General features: G+C 41.0%; 1 long non-coding RNA gene across 1 annotated transcript in view; it reads left to right on the top strand.

The window, feature by feature from the left end:
- Window positions 1–2,676: 2,676 nt before the first annotated feature.
- The window catches only part of LOC137661520 (uncharacterized), a 37,804-nt gene continuing 24,326 nt past the window's right edge, over window positions 2,677–16,154 (top strand). Inside the window, exon 1 of the long non-coding RNA XR_011047871.1 lies at window positions 2,677–3,002. This is a non-coding gene — a long non-coding RNA (uncharacterized lncRNA). The remainder of the gene's footprint in view (window positions 3,003–16,154) is intronic.

Genomic DNA, 16,154 nt, shown 5'->3' with positions numbered 1-16,154 from the left:
CTGGAAATATAGGTAATATGAATTAACAAGATTTGTCTGTGCATAATAAAACATTTGGCTGAGGACAGATTGTAATGTTAAGAAGTCAGATGATTTTACTTTTTCTCCAGAACAGTGTTCTTCAGCAGTGGCTATTGTCTACATTCCCTATGTATGCTACAGATGTTCACTTGTAGAGCATCTCTTTATTTTTAGGAGAAAACCTCCTCTAACTTATTCCCATTTTTTTGTGAATTCTCTTCAATATTGAGAGTTTAGTGATACCAGTGTGCATCTGCTCACAACAGTACAATCTCTGGTTGATACATCCAGTTACAGTAAAGTTAACCTTTCTAGAGGAACTGGGGACAGTTGTGATGAGAAGAACAAGAATTAAATGTAATCTGTCATCAGACTGTAAATGTAAATCATATGGTAAATGTAACCTGTAAACAGAATTTGTTTGGAATAGCAAGGAAAATATTATTGCTAAACATGCACCAGATTTACACTGAGGGTTTTAATATTCACCTGAATGTTACACCTTCAAGAAACGGACTTTTCCTTCTTCATGACTGAAGGGCTGGTTTATTGCGGACTTTGAGTACTCAGGTATTGCCATCATCACCTGAGTGGACTTCACACCCAGAAGTCACTCCCAATAAAAAAAAAAACAGGTCTGTTTGACCTTCTCCAAGCTGAACTTTTAATTAATTTTAAGACTTTTGGATTAATTCTTAATTAAGTATTCAGTTACTTTTAAAATCTTAAGTCATCACAAATACTGAATAGCTTTAAGGAAGATCCATTTCTGCTGTTAAAAAAAAAAAAGGCACCACGACTCTACAGCTAAGGAATATAAGGAATATACAGCCATTGAAAATAACTGGAGTAGTCTTTTGTTTTCAGCATAGTAGGCAGCTCAAAGCTACTGAGTATTAAGGCATTAATAAAAGTGTCCAAGACAGCAAATAATCATAATAAGTGATGTCAGCAATTCTTCATGACCTTCCGATTTTATAGCCTTTTATTTGAAATACATTAATAAAAGAACCCATAAATCAAGTCCTGGAATGTAATTAACATGCTTCTATATTGAAAAGTCCATTCTGTATTTCCATTGAAATTTCCATTTCATCTGTTTAAATATCCATTGCATTAATTCAGACATAGACCTAATGTTTCCATGCTATAGGAGAGAGACAATTCACTTTAAATATCCATTACAAGTATTTTTAGATTCTATTTAAAGCCCCAAGGAAATGTATATGATATGCACTTGAACATCAAATTAACTCATTAAGATAAGCACAATTTTGTTAGTGTTAAATCAATTTCTAGTAAAAAGCTGCTTTTTTGTGCTAGTAATTTATGGAAAGGTTTGACTGTTATGGCTCCCAGCAAATCCTTATTGCATGTCTGTAATCTTACTGTGCTGGAAGTATTATAGATAGTAAAAATGATGCTTAGGCATCATTTTTAGAGAATGTGCTGTACCTTGAGGCATTGTGGAATCTTCATCGTCAAGAATATCGTTTTTCACTTTAGGGAACTTCCAAAACAGTACATGAAGTGGGCTCCCTCTTGCCTTTTGCTAGTGCTCTCTTGTCATGGTGTAATGTGAACTTTCCACTCAGAGGAAAAAGGGGTAACAGAGAGCTGAACTAGGGAAAAGATTCCATTAAAGGGTTGCTGCTTTTTTTTTTTTTTTTAAGGAACTGTATCACAATTCATTCCATTAACTTGGACAATCCCAGTTCTGTAGTGGTTCACACCAAATACAGAGTGAATGCTTTCTGAAATAGGTACCAGACAAGACTTTTTACTTAAATGTTACAGGCCATGTTCTCAATGGCTATAAATCAGTGTCACTCCATTTGCATAAGCCTGCAGTTCCACTGCAGTATAAAACTGTTTAAGTCTGAGTTATGGTGGTCCAGGCTTCATCCCCACTCCTGTCCCTGTCCCAGTCATCCTTGCCATAGCAGCATGGCTGAGAAATGGCAGAGCAAGCTGCTGAGGTAGCTGACTTGCTGAAAACAGCCCTGCTACAAACCTTTGATGGCAGAACTCCCTGAACTACTCCCTTGGGCAAGCATTTGGGCAGGTCAGTGTGGCCTAAGGCGAAGGGAATGCCAGCTTAGCAGGGATAGCCTGGATTTCAATCAGCTCAAGCCACTGTGGGACTGCACCTTTGATATATGTCACTGACACTTAGCGTCTGACAAGCCTAAATTGTGTTGGTTTTAGGGAAATGAACTTTGCCACCATAACAATGGGGCAGTTTTCCAGGTAAGAGACTTTAAAATAACATACGATTTGCTTATAAAACACTGAAATTGTGGTAGCTTGAGACACTGACTGAGCAGGGCAGATGGATGCAACAGATCTTTCCAACAAAATTGCATTTGATAACACAAAACCATAACTCCAGCTTCATGATCACATGATAGAAATTTAAAATAAAAAAAAAAACAACGAAAAAAACCCATATCATAGACTTCTTCACTGCACAGATGTGCAGCAGACATGCAAGTTAGTTGCTGAGGCTACAGTTACAGTCTGCTTTGTAGTGGGATCATGAGGAACATGATATGTGGCTATATCTACCCTGGCATGTCGTGGAGCCCAACGTGAGCGAAACGGTGGGTACCGAGGACCTGACTTCCAAACTATCTGCGTTCAGGGGGACGGGGGGTTGGTTCTGATGAGCTGTATTCTGGCTGTGTGGAACAAATGCCAATGAGCGGCGGGGGTGCATTAGTGCAGCTCCTGAAGCACGTTTTCTGGTTTGGCTCAGCCCAAAAGGCAGCCAGTCTGTGTGCTGGGAGAGTGCTCTGAGACGTGGACTGACAGCGAGTGGGGATGAATCTCCTCAGGAGTGCTCAGCCGGTCCAAGCTAAAATGCTCATAAAGATACGCCCATATATGCATACGAATGCCTGCTGTGATGGGGCAGATGACCCTTTCTGGAAAGACAGAGTCCATCAAGGAAACTGGTGAAAGTTGTATGTATGTGTGGGGTAAGTTGTAGTGTACCTTAATTATTACTCCTTCACTTTTAGATACAAGGCTAAGTTCAGCTTTGATACCTGTAATTGCTTTTGTTAACGGTGTTTTTTCTTCATGGCCAAGTGTTAGATGAAGCCTTATATATCCTCTGGTTTATTTCAGGCATTTTGCTTGAGTAAAGACTTTAGGATCAGGCTTACAGATTCTAAATTCTTAAGATCCTTTGGGAGACATAAATCATGACTGCATATAACTTGGCTGATTTAAGTGAAAGAAAATACATGCAAGAATGTGTACTTCTTAGAAAAACATGTTTAAAGATATATTGAAAAATCAAGTCCTGTTGCACTGATGTCATCTACAAAGGTGGGGCACTGCCTGTGAGGTACTTCAATGTTTTGTGGGTTCCTATAAAACTTGGCCAAGGAGCAAAGACATTTCAGTTTAACAAGCTAATAAATAGTTCTGAATAACCCACCTTGTGTCTCATAATATTTGGAATTAAAACATAAAATAAAGCCAAGGAGGACAGAAATAAAGAAACGCAAGGCTGCCCTCTGCCTCTTACACTGGAAGGGATGTAGGTGATAGCGATGGAAATGGTTGCTTTTTGACGGATGTGATCCATTGGTTTTTCTGTTTTTGACCCTCTGCCTCAGTAAATGGGGCAGTATATTGTATTACATAAAATTAAAAAGATATTCTGACACAAATTGAAGATTTATTAAACAAAAAGTGTTGTACAGAACATTTTTCAGGGAATTACAAGATCTCCAGTGGTATGCCAAGATGTTCAAACATCATAAGAAGAGTCACAGAATCAACTAGGCTGGAAGAGGCCTCTGGGATAATCGAGTCCAACCTTTGACCTAACACCACTGTGTCAACTAGACCATAGCACTAAAAGTGCCACATCTAATCTTTTCTTAAACACCTCTGTCTTGAGATCTAGCCTAGAATTGATACAGTTGTTTTGCATTTAACATTTTGGGTGGGGCTGGTCCTTTTCAAGGCTTTTTTTTAATGTTCTTTTGAGATTGCAAGAAAGTCACATTGGTGTCAGCATTACAGAGTCCCCCAACTGCCAGATAACCTCTCAATGCCATTGTGATCCAATCAGACATTTCCCAAGTAGGAGAGGAAGTGAAAGAGGAGAAGAAAGGCCATGTTGGTGTAGGATGAAGACATTTTAGTGGTTAGACTCTGCATTTTACTGCTGGCAGTTAGTATTAAATTCAAAAAAGTGATTTACCCATAGAATAAAGGTAAGTGAAAGGCGTATTATCTCCAAAATTTTTATTGCTGATATAAGCGACACCTTTATGATTGATAAACCAGTGTTTAAGATGACAAGTTTTGGCTTTTAACCTGTATTTGAGAGACAATGTTTATTTGTGGCTGGTGTCTAGGGTAGGAGGAATAGAAGAAGTAGATGGTGAGGATAACATGATTGAATGGTAGCACTAATTATATTGGAATTGCTTTGATCTTTAACAACTTGCTTTAGCTACTTTTGATGGGAACCCTTAGGCTTTTGCATGTGGAATACCAGAAATAAATTAAAAAGAGTAAATTTTAAATATTAATTTTATACATGAAGTATCATGCCATGGATAACATCTGCTTTTTAGCTTCAAAATGCACAAGAATGAATCCACATGTAGAATTTCAACCAGTTATTGTTGTAGTCCATATAAGAGCACGTGAGCACTATGTGAGCACTGTGGGACCATTATGCAGGTTGAACCTGCAAGTGTCTGCCATCTTTAGTAGTACCTGAGTGCCCCAATTTAAGGTAGGGAATTAAACATGTAGCAAATGAGAATCACATGGGTAACATTTGGAAAATAATTACAATAAGTATGTTAATGGAAATCATCCAAGAAAAGCTTTGGCGAAATGAGCTCTGAAGTACATTTCATTTGTGTTTACATTTTTAACTCTAAAATACAAAGTTTATATTGTTCCCCTTTAGTCCACCTGGGAAATGAGGGATATTTCTCTTCTACATTTCCAAAAAAAACAAAAATAAGATTGGAAATAAATGTTTAGCTGCTAGCTTAAGGGCATGTTTTCATCTTGTTTAGAGCAATAATTTTTAATAGCATTAATAAGAGGCATACATACTGGGAGAATAAATCCACCTGGGCTTGTGTGTCAGAGGTAGGTGAGCTGAGCTGTGTGTACGTCTGTCTACGTGGAATTGATCCAAGCACGCTTTGTGTCTGATATGCACAAGGACCTCAGCCACAGTCTTTGCCTTCACTTTGCCAGTTAGTCCCTTCATAAATAATTAAGAATTTCTGTTACTTAGCTATATAGTAATTCAGAGATATGTAATATCCATTTATTAACCTTTGCAGGTTTATTTTCACAGTGGAAAACACGGAAAAAAGTACTTGCCAAAGCTTGCCTATGTTAATATATTACAAACACAAAGCTCAGAAGACTGTGAGATCTCAGATGCAGGTGTTATTATTTGTGTTTATTTCTCTCTTAGAGAAGCACGTACAACTTTCAAACAAGGATAAGGGCCTTTTTGTAGGAAGCTCTGCACATAGCCCCAAACTTTACCTTGGAGAGACCTGTAGGCCTTCCTTGTGTCCCAGCCACTCGCTAGTACCTCCCAGTGACTCAGGCTACGCAAGCACCACCCTGTCAGCTTCCCTTCTGCTGTCCAAATAAATACCAATAAAGTTCACAGAATCACAGAACAGAATCACAGAATCACAGAATCACAGAATCACAGAATCAACCATGTTGGAAGAGACCTCAGGGATCATCGAGTCCAACCGTTGCCCTGACACCACCATGTCAACTAGATCATGGCACTAAGTGCCATGTCCAGTCTTTTCTTAAACACATCCAGAGATGGTGACTCCACCACCTCCCTGGGCAGCCCATTCCAATGTCTAATAACCCTTTCTGAAAAGAAATTCTTCCTAATGTCCAGCCTGAACCTCCCCTGGCAAAGCTTGAGGCTGTGCCCTCTTCTCCTATCGCTAGTTGCCTGGGAGAAGAGGCTGACTCCCACTTCACTACAACCTCCCTTCAGGTAGTTGTAGACTGCAATAAGGTCACCTCTGAGCCTCCTCTTCTCCAGGCTAAACAACCCCAGCTCCCTCAGCCGTTCCTCACAGGTCAGACCCTCCAGACCCTTCACCAGCTTGGTCGCCCTCCTCTGGACTTGCTCCAACACCTCAACATCTTTCTTGAAGTGTGGGGCCCAGAACTGGACACAGTATTCAAGGTGCGGCCTCACCAGTGCCGAGTATAGAGGGACGATCACTGCCCTAAACCAGCTGGCTACACTATTCCTAATAGAGGCCAGGATGCCATTGGCCTTCTTGGCCACCTGGGCACACTGCTGGCTCATGTTTAGCCGGCTGTCGATCAGCACCCCCAGGTCTCTTTCCACCGGGCCACTTTCTAACCACTCTTCCCCCAGCCTGTAGTGCTGCATGGGGTTGTTGTGGCCGAAGTGTAAGACCCGGCACATTAAAGACAGGGGCAAAGAAGGCATTGAGCACCTCTGCCTTTTCCTCATCCCCTGACACTACACTACCTTCCTCATTCAGCAAGTGCTGGAGGCTCTCCTTGACCCTCCTTTTGCTGTTGATGTATTTGTAAAAGCTTTTTTTGTTATCTTTGACTGTAGCAGCCAAATCAAGCTCTAATTGAGATTTGGCCCTTCTAATCTTCTCCCTACACGACCTGGCCACGTCCCTATAGACCTCCCAAGTTACCCGACCCTTCTTCCAGAGCAAGTAGGCTCTCTTTTTTTCCTTAAGTTCTAGCCTAAGTTCCCTGTTTAACCAGGCCTGTCTTTTTCCCCGACGGCTTGTCTTCCTACACACTGGGACAGCCTGCTCCTGAATATTTCACAATTCCCTTTTGAAGCATGTCCAGCCTTCCTGGACTCCTTTGCCCTCCAGGACCGACTCCCAAGGGACTCGGTCCACCAGCCTCTTAAACAGGCTAAAGCCTGCCCGCTGGAAATCTAAGGCAGAAGTTCTACTCTTGCCCCTCCTTACTTCCCCCACTATCGAAAACTCTAACATTTCGTGGTCACTATTCCCAAGACGGCCACTGACCCTCACATCTCCCACTAGTCCTTCTCTGTTCACAAACAACAGGTCAAGCAGGGCCCCTCCTCTAGTGGGCTCATTTACCACTTGCATGAGGAAGTTGTCCTCCACACATTCGAGGAATCTCCTAGATTGCTTCCTCTCTGCCATGTTGTATTTCCAGCAGACATCCGGCAAGTTGAAGTCGCCCACGAGTACAAGGGCCGGCGACCGGGTGGCTTCCGACAGCCGCTTGTAAAACGCCTCGTCCGCCTGCTCATCCTGGTTGGGTGGTCTATAACAGACTCCCACCGTAATGTCCGCCCTGCCGACCTTCCCCCTGATCTTCACCCATAAACATTCAACCTTGTCATCCTCACCATCTTCCTCAATTTCGACACAGTCCAAGCACTCCCTAACATACAGCGCTACCCCACCGCCTCTCCTGCTTCGCCTGTCCCTCTTAAAGAGCTTATAGCCATCCATAGTTGCACTCCAGTCATGAGAGTCATCCCACCATGTTTCTGTGATGGCAACCACATCATAACCTTCCTGCTGTACAGTGGCCTCTAGCTCTTCCTGTTTGTTGCCCATACTGCATGCATTGGTGTAAATGTACTTCAGCTGTGCTAACGGCCTTGCCCCTGATGCAGGCCTGTCGCCCCTAGGTTCATTTGTGGTTGCCCTGGTCTTATCCCCCTCCCGCATCGAACCTAGTTTAAAGACCTCTTAACCAGCCCTGCCAGCTTCTGGGCCATAACCCTTTTCCCCTTCTGATTCAGCTGTTCCCCATCCGGCATAAGCAGGCCTGGTGCCATGAAAGCCACCCCGTGGTCAACGAACCCAAAATGCCGCCTGCAGCACCAGTCTCTTAGCCACGTATTAATCTGTTGTACTTTCATAGTCTTTTCCCCATTTTCACCAAACACCGAAGGAATTGAAAAGAATATCACCTGCGCACCTACCCCCTTTACCAAACTCCCCAGGGCCCTGAAGTCCCTTTTGATAGCCCTGGGACTTCTCTCTTCAATCTCATCCCTACCCACCTGGAATACTAATAGTGCGTAGTAGTCAGAGGGTCTCACCAGTTGAGGAATCCTCCTGGCAACATCCCTTACCTGAGCCCCAGGGAGGCAGCAGACTTCCCTGTGAGTCAGGTCTGGCCTGCATATGGGGCCCTCCGCTCCCCTTAGCAGCGAGTCACCTATAACAATTACTTTTCTTTTCTCCTTTTTGGAGCTGGTTGCAACCCTCTTACTTGGTTGCTTCTGTTTACGTAGCCCCGTAGAAGGTCTTTCACCTAGATTTGTGTCTTCCTGACACTCAGGAAGACGCTCAGGCTCCAGCACCTCATACCTATTCTGCAGGGGGACGTGGGGAGGGGAGGAAGGTCAGGGTGGGATTTGCCTGCCACCCCGAGCAGGGACTTGCCTCCATTCCCCCCAATCCCCTAGGTCTCCTCTTGCTCCTTGTGGAGGAGGAAGAGGATCCTCCACTACCCAGGGAGCATTAGGCCCGTCCATTTTCCCCAGGACAGGCAGGGAACAGCACTGCCCACCAACCTCTTCCTGGGATGCTCGAGGTTAGGGGAACAATGGGCAACTTCAGCTAGTGAAATAAGGTAAGGCAGCCCCTTAGCCAGAATAAACTGAGAGGGACCACAAACATGACTTGAAGGTCTGTTTAGCTGGGATTTAAACAGAATAGATGGAAATCTGACTGGAGTTTTCCTACGAATGCATAAATGCATGTAAAAGACAGCAGGTGACGGCTCCTGAGGCTGGCAAGGTTGGCTTAGCCAAGACAGGGGTCAGACATGGCGTAGCCCAGCAGAGTGCAGGAAGACTTATGAATGTGAAGTGGAAGGTGAGGAGATTGACAAACAAGAAAAGAGGATCCTAGAGAGGGCATTTTGAGGTTATGACTTTCTGTACCAATTAACTGCCTGAAACAGATTAAACAGACTTTCTTCTGTGACCTAAGCATGTACAATTTACACCTACAGCAGGTAAAACAACTAAGATACATCCAGATGTGGTTTTTAATTGCATGTACTACTAAATTCACTGTGATTTAAAACACCAGAAGGAGCTACACTGGGCTTAGTAAGCACACACCAAGAGGCAACAGCACAGATTACATAATTCAAATAAATTAAAAGGAAAATAAACAGGAGTAACTTCATGTTGTGAACTAGTAGTGGCATTAGCTCTTACAGCAAGTACACCCTGGCTCTGTTAAAACACAGTTAACATTCAGGTGAAATAATTAAAGCTCAGTAACAAATAGTCCACCCTTGAGCATCTCACTACAATCGTTAAGTCAAAATTAGCAAAACAATTACAGTGGAGTCTTCACAAAAGGGACACAATTTTATTCCACATGAGTAATCATCTTATAATGTACACTTGACTTCTGAATACAATTAAAAAACTTCTCAAAAGTGTCCTCCTCTTTAATTCTGTAGATCTTGCCATGGCAGATCACACGTACACTCTGAAGTGCAAAACATTCAGAAAAGGGTCTGGAAAGTTCACTCATAAACTTAGAATCAAATACCATCTCAATGGCTTAAGGCTTTCAGCACACGCAAACTTCCTCCACTGTCAGCAGTGGGAAAACGGTATTACATGTAAATTAAACGTACGATTTGCCAACTGATAGCAGCTGATTAGAGACTTAGCCGTCAAGCTTAGCTTGTTTTCAGGTCTGCATATATTCAAAGTACCAAATTGTCAATTAAAGAATCTGCTCCTAACCTTCATGGCTCAGTGTTCTGAAGAGAAACATCAGTCTATATGGTCCCCTGCTTCCAAAGTCTCCCAGTACAAACCTGAACTTCACCCTTTCATTTTACAGGGTCTCTGGAACATGGAGTGACAGGACTGCCACCTCTGCACAAGGAAAGGGAAAGAGGGTCTCATGACTCCTCCAGAAAACAGGACTTCTACTAAGATAAAGGAAATTTTATCTTTCTTATTTTTAGACAGAAAAAAATCACTGCTAAAAGCCTGTTCATAGCAGAGGTTCCTGTAAAGGTGGGTCCACACCACCGGTAGAAACCAGCATGCAGATTCTTGTCTTTAATCTAACTTTCTGGATATTCTGCAGAAAGTTTCGGCAAAGCTTAAGAATGATAACCCTGAGGGTCCTGGGCTACCCACATAGCCTATAACCACATTTCTAGTTGGCTTGTGAGCATATCCTGAAAACATCTGGAATTTCTGGGACTTCACTGTACCAACAGCCTCACTAAACAGTAAATCCAGCCACACCAAGAGCTGTGCTGAATTCTTATTGATTTTCTTACTCAAAGACCACTTCTAAAGGACATCCAAATGACCATTAAAAAAAATTTTGTTCTGCTTTGTGCTCCAGCATGCCTCATATTTTACTCCGTCGTGTTGTGTGCTTACCTTACAAAGTAGCTAGCATGTTCCCTCAAGGCTGTCATGTCTGTACTTTCTCAAACTTTTTAAAGTTTTCCTTTTCTTGCAACTAATCTGGATGTTTGGCCAACACTAGAAACTCATCTTGGAGGATGTGGTGCACTCTAAGAGTTTTTTTAAAAAAAATTAAGATTATACTAGTGCTGCTGATAAATATCAGCATGAGGGACATACATGAAATTAACTCTCTCTACTTTCATCATCCTCTGGGACAATAAGAGTACAGCAAGGTCATATCCCTCAAATAATTCACAGCTTTTTGGCACTTTCTGAAGTGATCTATTACTCAGTAAATTGATTTTCTTCCACTATCGATTTTAAGCAACAGACATTTTGTAGAATCTTTCCCATATTTCAGGAAAGGAGCTTCATTTAATCTTTACACCGTGAGCATGTCATAAGAATCTCTGTGACAGCAAAACCAGATAGACTCATGCTGTGCAAGATAAATGCTATGTTTAAAAGCCCTTTGAAACAGATTTCTGTCATAAACAAACTGCTCCCACTGGGCTAAATTTTACATACACATATATGATGTTACAGAAAGAAAAAGAAAAACCACACAAGCTCTTTTACTGACTGATGGGTACACTTTTTATTTACTCTGTGTACAGTTCATAGGAAAATCAACACGAATGAAAATGTGATTTTAAGTTGCCAATTGCTAATATGATTTTGTGCTTAAAAGAGAATCACAGTCTCCCTTATAAATTAAAAGCATCGCAGATAATTTATCTAATGCTCTTGCCAAGCTTTTTCTTTCTGTCAGTTTAGATATAGTATTAAAAATCAGCTTGAAATAACAGAATGGTTTGTGAAATGCAGCTACTGTCTGTTCTACATTTTTATTTTTAAGTAAACTTGTGCCAAAAGGAAAGCGCACATAGAGCCAGAAAGTCTATATGAAATAATTTACTACCCCCCAAAAATGCATTGAAGAGAAATTAGGTTCTGAACTTTTACTAACCTCTAATAGGGCTCCCTACAAGAAATTGTTTATTGTTCACAGGCCAACACTCAAAATGTGATTAATTTCAATTTGTGAAATATGCTTTGATCATAATTATTACATATTTGAATTAATCATTTAAAACCCCACCCTCGCTTGAGATGGGATTGCAAGTAGACTGTTCTACAGTAAGGTGTCAGTGGGGTGGAGTGGTCGGAGAGAAGAGAGAGGCAGTAGGTAACTTGCAGAACAGGATGGCGTGACTTTGCCTGCACTAACATTGATTGCAATAAATCTTTCCTATTTCAAATCAGACATTCCAGTGCTCTATCACTGATCAAATTCAGCTCTCAAAAGGCTGCAGCCAGAAAGCCTGGTTTCAATTCACCATTGGAATTGGGGCATGGGTGAAGGGAGAGAAAAATGAGCTAAACTGAAGATGATGAGATCAGCTTTTAAAGTGCAACATAGTGTATATTAATTGTGGTTTAAAATGTATAAATGTATAAATTCAGGATGTCAACTGTCACGTTCAGAGAGACAATATAAGGTTATTCCAATCCTGGTTAGTGAAAGTGAAACTCTAGCTCAGTAACATAATGGAAAAATAGGGGTTGGGAATCAAATTATATCAAAAAAAAAGAAAGAGGTGATTGATTCAAATTATATTCTGAGAAAACTCAGAAAGTACCAAACAAATCCAGCCTTCAGACTGTTCCTCTCAGAGTCCAAAAAAAGCAGAGGCTACAAAACTGCAGCAAAGCTGCAGCAAATTTCAATTGCTTCAGCGCTGGCATGTTGGCAGTGTACAGATGCAGAGTGCAGGTGGGCATGTCCTTGTCTGTAGGGCATTCAGAGGGAGTGCTGAATTATTGTGCTGTCTTGGGACTGGTGGCACAGTAGTGATTGTCCAGGATACATAATGAATTTTAATAAGACATAAACTATGTAAATGTTATTAACCATTACATGTATGAGTTTAACAGTCAGGTTCTTCAAGGAGATCATGAGGGCTAGATTAAAAAACTAATGTAAATTAAGGTGGTCCAAAATAACACACCTTTGATGATTTCAGTGTAATGGAGTTGGGGCTAGCATTCAGATCCTAAATTAGGTGGGAACTGAAAGAACTGGCAAAGGTTTAACCAATATCTCCTACCCATGTGTTAGCCACCATCAACCAATTCAAAGGACAGGGATTTGGAAAAAGAAAAAAGATCTCCAAAAGCCTCTACCAGCCCAAGAAAACATTGCTCTGAGACCAACATTATCATGACCAGTAGACTCCAACAAGTATGCAATAACTACTACCCTCTTAAAACTAAAATTGTAAAACCATTAAAAAGCGATGAGATGTTGTTTAACTCATTTTGTTTGGAGATGTTTAAGTACTTCTGAATGTAACTAATGACAGTTTTATATAGTGACAGATTAAGGCCAAATCCCATTTAGTAGCTGCAAATGCTCCATAGTAACAGCATCCTAAATAGCCATTGTCAGAGCACCAGGTTTACTGTTATTTACCCTCCTCCTTTGAGTGTGTGTGCTTCTCAGTTCAGGCATTGTTGTGAGGCACAAGCAAACTTCACAACTGCTTTCTGGTCTCCGCTCTGTCCTGGCTGCTGAACCTGGAAGAGGGATGCTCTCCCAGCCAGCACGTTGCAGAGAAATGGGCAGCGACAGGGCTAAGGAGAGCAAGACTTGGAGACTTCAGTTTTTTAGAAAAAGAGAGGTTATTTCTGTAACAAAAGGTACTAAGAAGTGAGGAGGAAGGAGAGGAAAGAAGGGAAATGAGGAGGAAAAAAAGGAATTTCTGAGGTTTGGGCTTTGCAGCCAAAAGGATGTTTTCCTTGATGGCCAGGGCAGGTATTTTGCAAGACCATGACATTTTGCTCAACCCAGGTCTCATTTGGCTTTAGTTTGTGAGTGAACCTTTGTCACTCACAAAAGTCTTCCTACTGCTAACCACAGACTAAGTCAGGAGAGATTTTCAAGACCATACAGAGAAACTGTAAGAAAACATTTAGAAAACATGGCAAAGAAGGCAAGATATAGAGTAGAGAAGGAAAAACAAAACTCAGAATAAACCAAGCAGAAGTATACTGCTCACTACTTACAAAACTATATAAAAAGAACAGTTTACAAAGATATAGATCTAAGTCACTGCCATAAATGCAATGTTTGAAGGGGGATGTACTGCTGTGATGGGTACAGCTTAGAGTTTCAAGCAGAAAAGAGCCTGGTCCCAGCATTACTTAGGAAAAATACAGTGTCCAGCACACATTAAATCTTGCAAATAATACAGCAGTCCATCATAACTGGCACATATTTCTGAGGATGTCAAGTGGAATGAAGTTTAAAATATAACAGCTGAATGCCATTTCAGGTTTTTAGTAAAATTGCTTTTAAAGGTATATGTCTTCAATATCAAATTAAACACATCTTTTAGGAGTTTATACTCATAGTGTTGCTACCAGCTATAACAGTCTTTTCACAGAGCTATGACGACTACAGCCCTTTCCAGCACATTACTAGATCAAAGGACATTGCTTTAAAAGTAGCAAATGAGATTTGAGGTGTCTAATTGTTATAAAAAGGTAATTTTATTATCTCAGTTATACCCAATATGTAGTGCAGTTACACCAAAGCAATTAGTTCCATTAATATGCCCTTTCTGACTGATGCCATTTGTGATAGGCTTCCCATACATACAGTGCTACATACAATAAGTAATTAATAAAAGTAATTTAAATTTTTGCATAGTGTGGAACCCCCTGAAACTGAACAGATGTCTTACATGTACATAACAAATAAGAGAATCAACCATCATACAAATGGAGATTACCTCTATCCCAGAAATCATAGAATAGTTCTGAGGAACAAATATTTTGGGGTTTGGAAGAGACCAGCCTGCACCCCACAATAAAGCAAATGACACAAGCCCACTTTCCTCCCAACTACGTAGGCTGAATATTGGTACTATTACAAATCCAAGGAGCAGAGCATAAATATTTCAGAAAATGCACTTAGTCCAAATGTGCTTCCTAATGATGCTTATTTCTTCCTGTTTATGAAAGCACTGTCTATTTTTTACATAGGAGGATAAATCAAAATAGCTCCACTGCTTTCCCCTTTTTGCAGTACCCAGTCTTAGCAATGAATTTTAAACAGAAGACATGGTGGGATATTTCTTTCATATTTCTTTGTCAGGCTGTGGGTGGAAAGAAGGAAAATTTCTTCTGCAGCTATTGGGACTACAATACCAGGCTTGCAGCAACCATATGTTCAACATGTAGGTGACCTGACTATATAAAGGAATTGATCGTTATTCAACAATCCAGTGCAATATTTTTTATTCCTTTTGTGATAGCATTCACATTTTATAGCAAAATAAAGGCCTCCCCCTGAAACTGATTTAATGGGGAGATCAGGGCATTGAACCCAGGCAAAGCTCCGTCCAGGTAACTGGACTGAGCTCAGACCTACCCGTATGTGATAACCAGAAGGATGTTTTCAGCATAGTTCAACCTTTACAGCACAACTGGCAACTACTGAGCCTACTCACCAAACAAAAATCTGCATGCCTATAAGGCCAGTATGTGATTAAACTAAATTATAATATGAAAAGAAACTTTTAAACTGTGCTGTGTCTGAAGCTCTGCCATAGGTTTTGTGGCTGACTTAAGAGACAATAGTGTAACTTACTGATTACATAATACAAACTATAGCATATGGGGCAAATACAAGCAGGACCACCAGGTGCCAAATGTGTCGAGAAAGAGAGAGAAAGAGAAGAGAGAAAGAGAGAAAGAGAGAAAGAGAGAAAGAGAGAGGGAAAGAGAGAAAGAGAAAGAAAGAAAAAAGAAAAAGAAAGAAAGAAAGAAAGAAAGAAAGAAAGAAAGAAAGAAAGAAAGAAAGAAAGAAAGAAAGAAGGAAAAAGAAAAGACAGGCCTGTTCAGAAAGCATTACTGAGTCCCTACAGAAGCTACTTTCAAGCTGAACATCCTGGTGGTTGGAGGCAGCTCCTTGAAATGCCAATCAGCGAGTGCGAAGCCAGGCTTAAAACCCACCCCTGCACTGCATTTTTCCTAGCTGTCTAACCACTTGTGGTAGCTTTCTGCGTAATTTTCTAGATATGTTGGATCTTACCATGTATCTAACTGTCCTTGTGCCCTCTCTGGAGACTGCAGGCAGCTCACTCCACACTCTGGATACAATTTCAGAAGCAGGCTTCCAAAAGCTAGCATTTCATCCACTACTTACAAGGGTCTTCAAATCAGTATTGGATTTGTTCCCAAGTAAGACTGCGCATGCACAGGTACAGAGCAATGCCACGTGCTGCAAGGTACAGGATGTGCAACATTGCACCAGACTAAATAATAGCGCTATAGTCTTTGCCAGAAGAGCTAAATTGCCTTTCTGAAGAGCACCTCACAAATATTCATATCCTTATTATAATGATTCGTTTTTGCAGTGGATTAAATGAGTCAGTGTGACACTTCCCTATAAGATCTAGAAATCTAAATGGTTAAATATGTCACCAAATGACTATTAGTAGTCTCGATTGATCAGGACAATAGTGTGATCTAAAAATGTCATTTAGAAATGTCTACACCAATAATTTCTAAAGTTTGTATTGTCTTAGCATTATCAGAGCGGTTTTTCTTGTTCAGTGAAAACACACGGCAGGAGGCCAGT

Source organism: Nyctibius grandis, chromosome 3, assembly GCF_013368605.1.
Source record: "Nyctibius grandis isolate bNycGra1 chromosome 3, bNycGra1.pri, whole genome shotgun sequence".
Lineage (NCBI taxonomy): Eukaryota > Metazoa > Chordata > Aves > Nyctibiiformes > Nyctibiidae > Nyctibius > Nyctibius grandis.
This window is presented reverse-complemented; position numbering and strand designations above follow the sequence as displayed.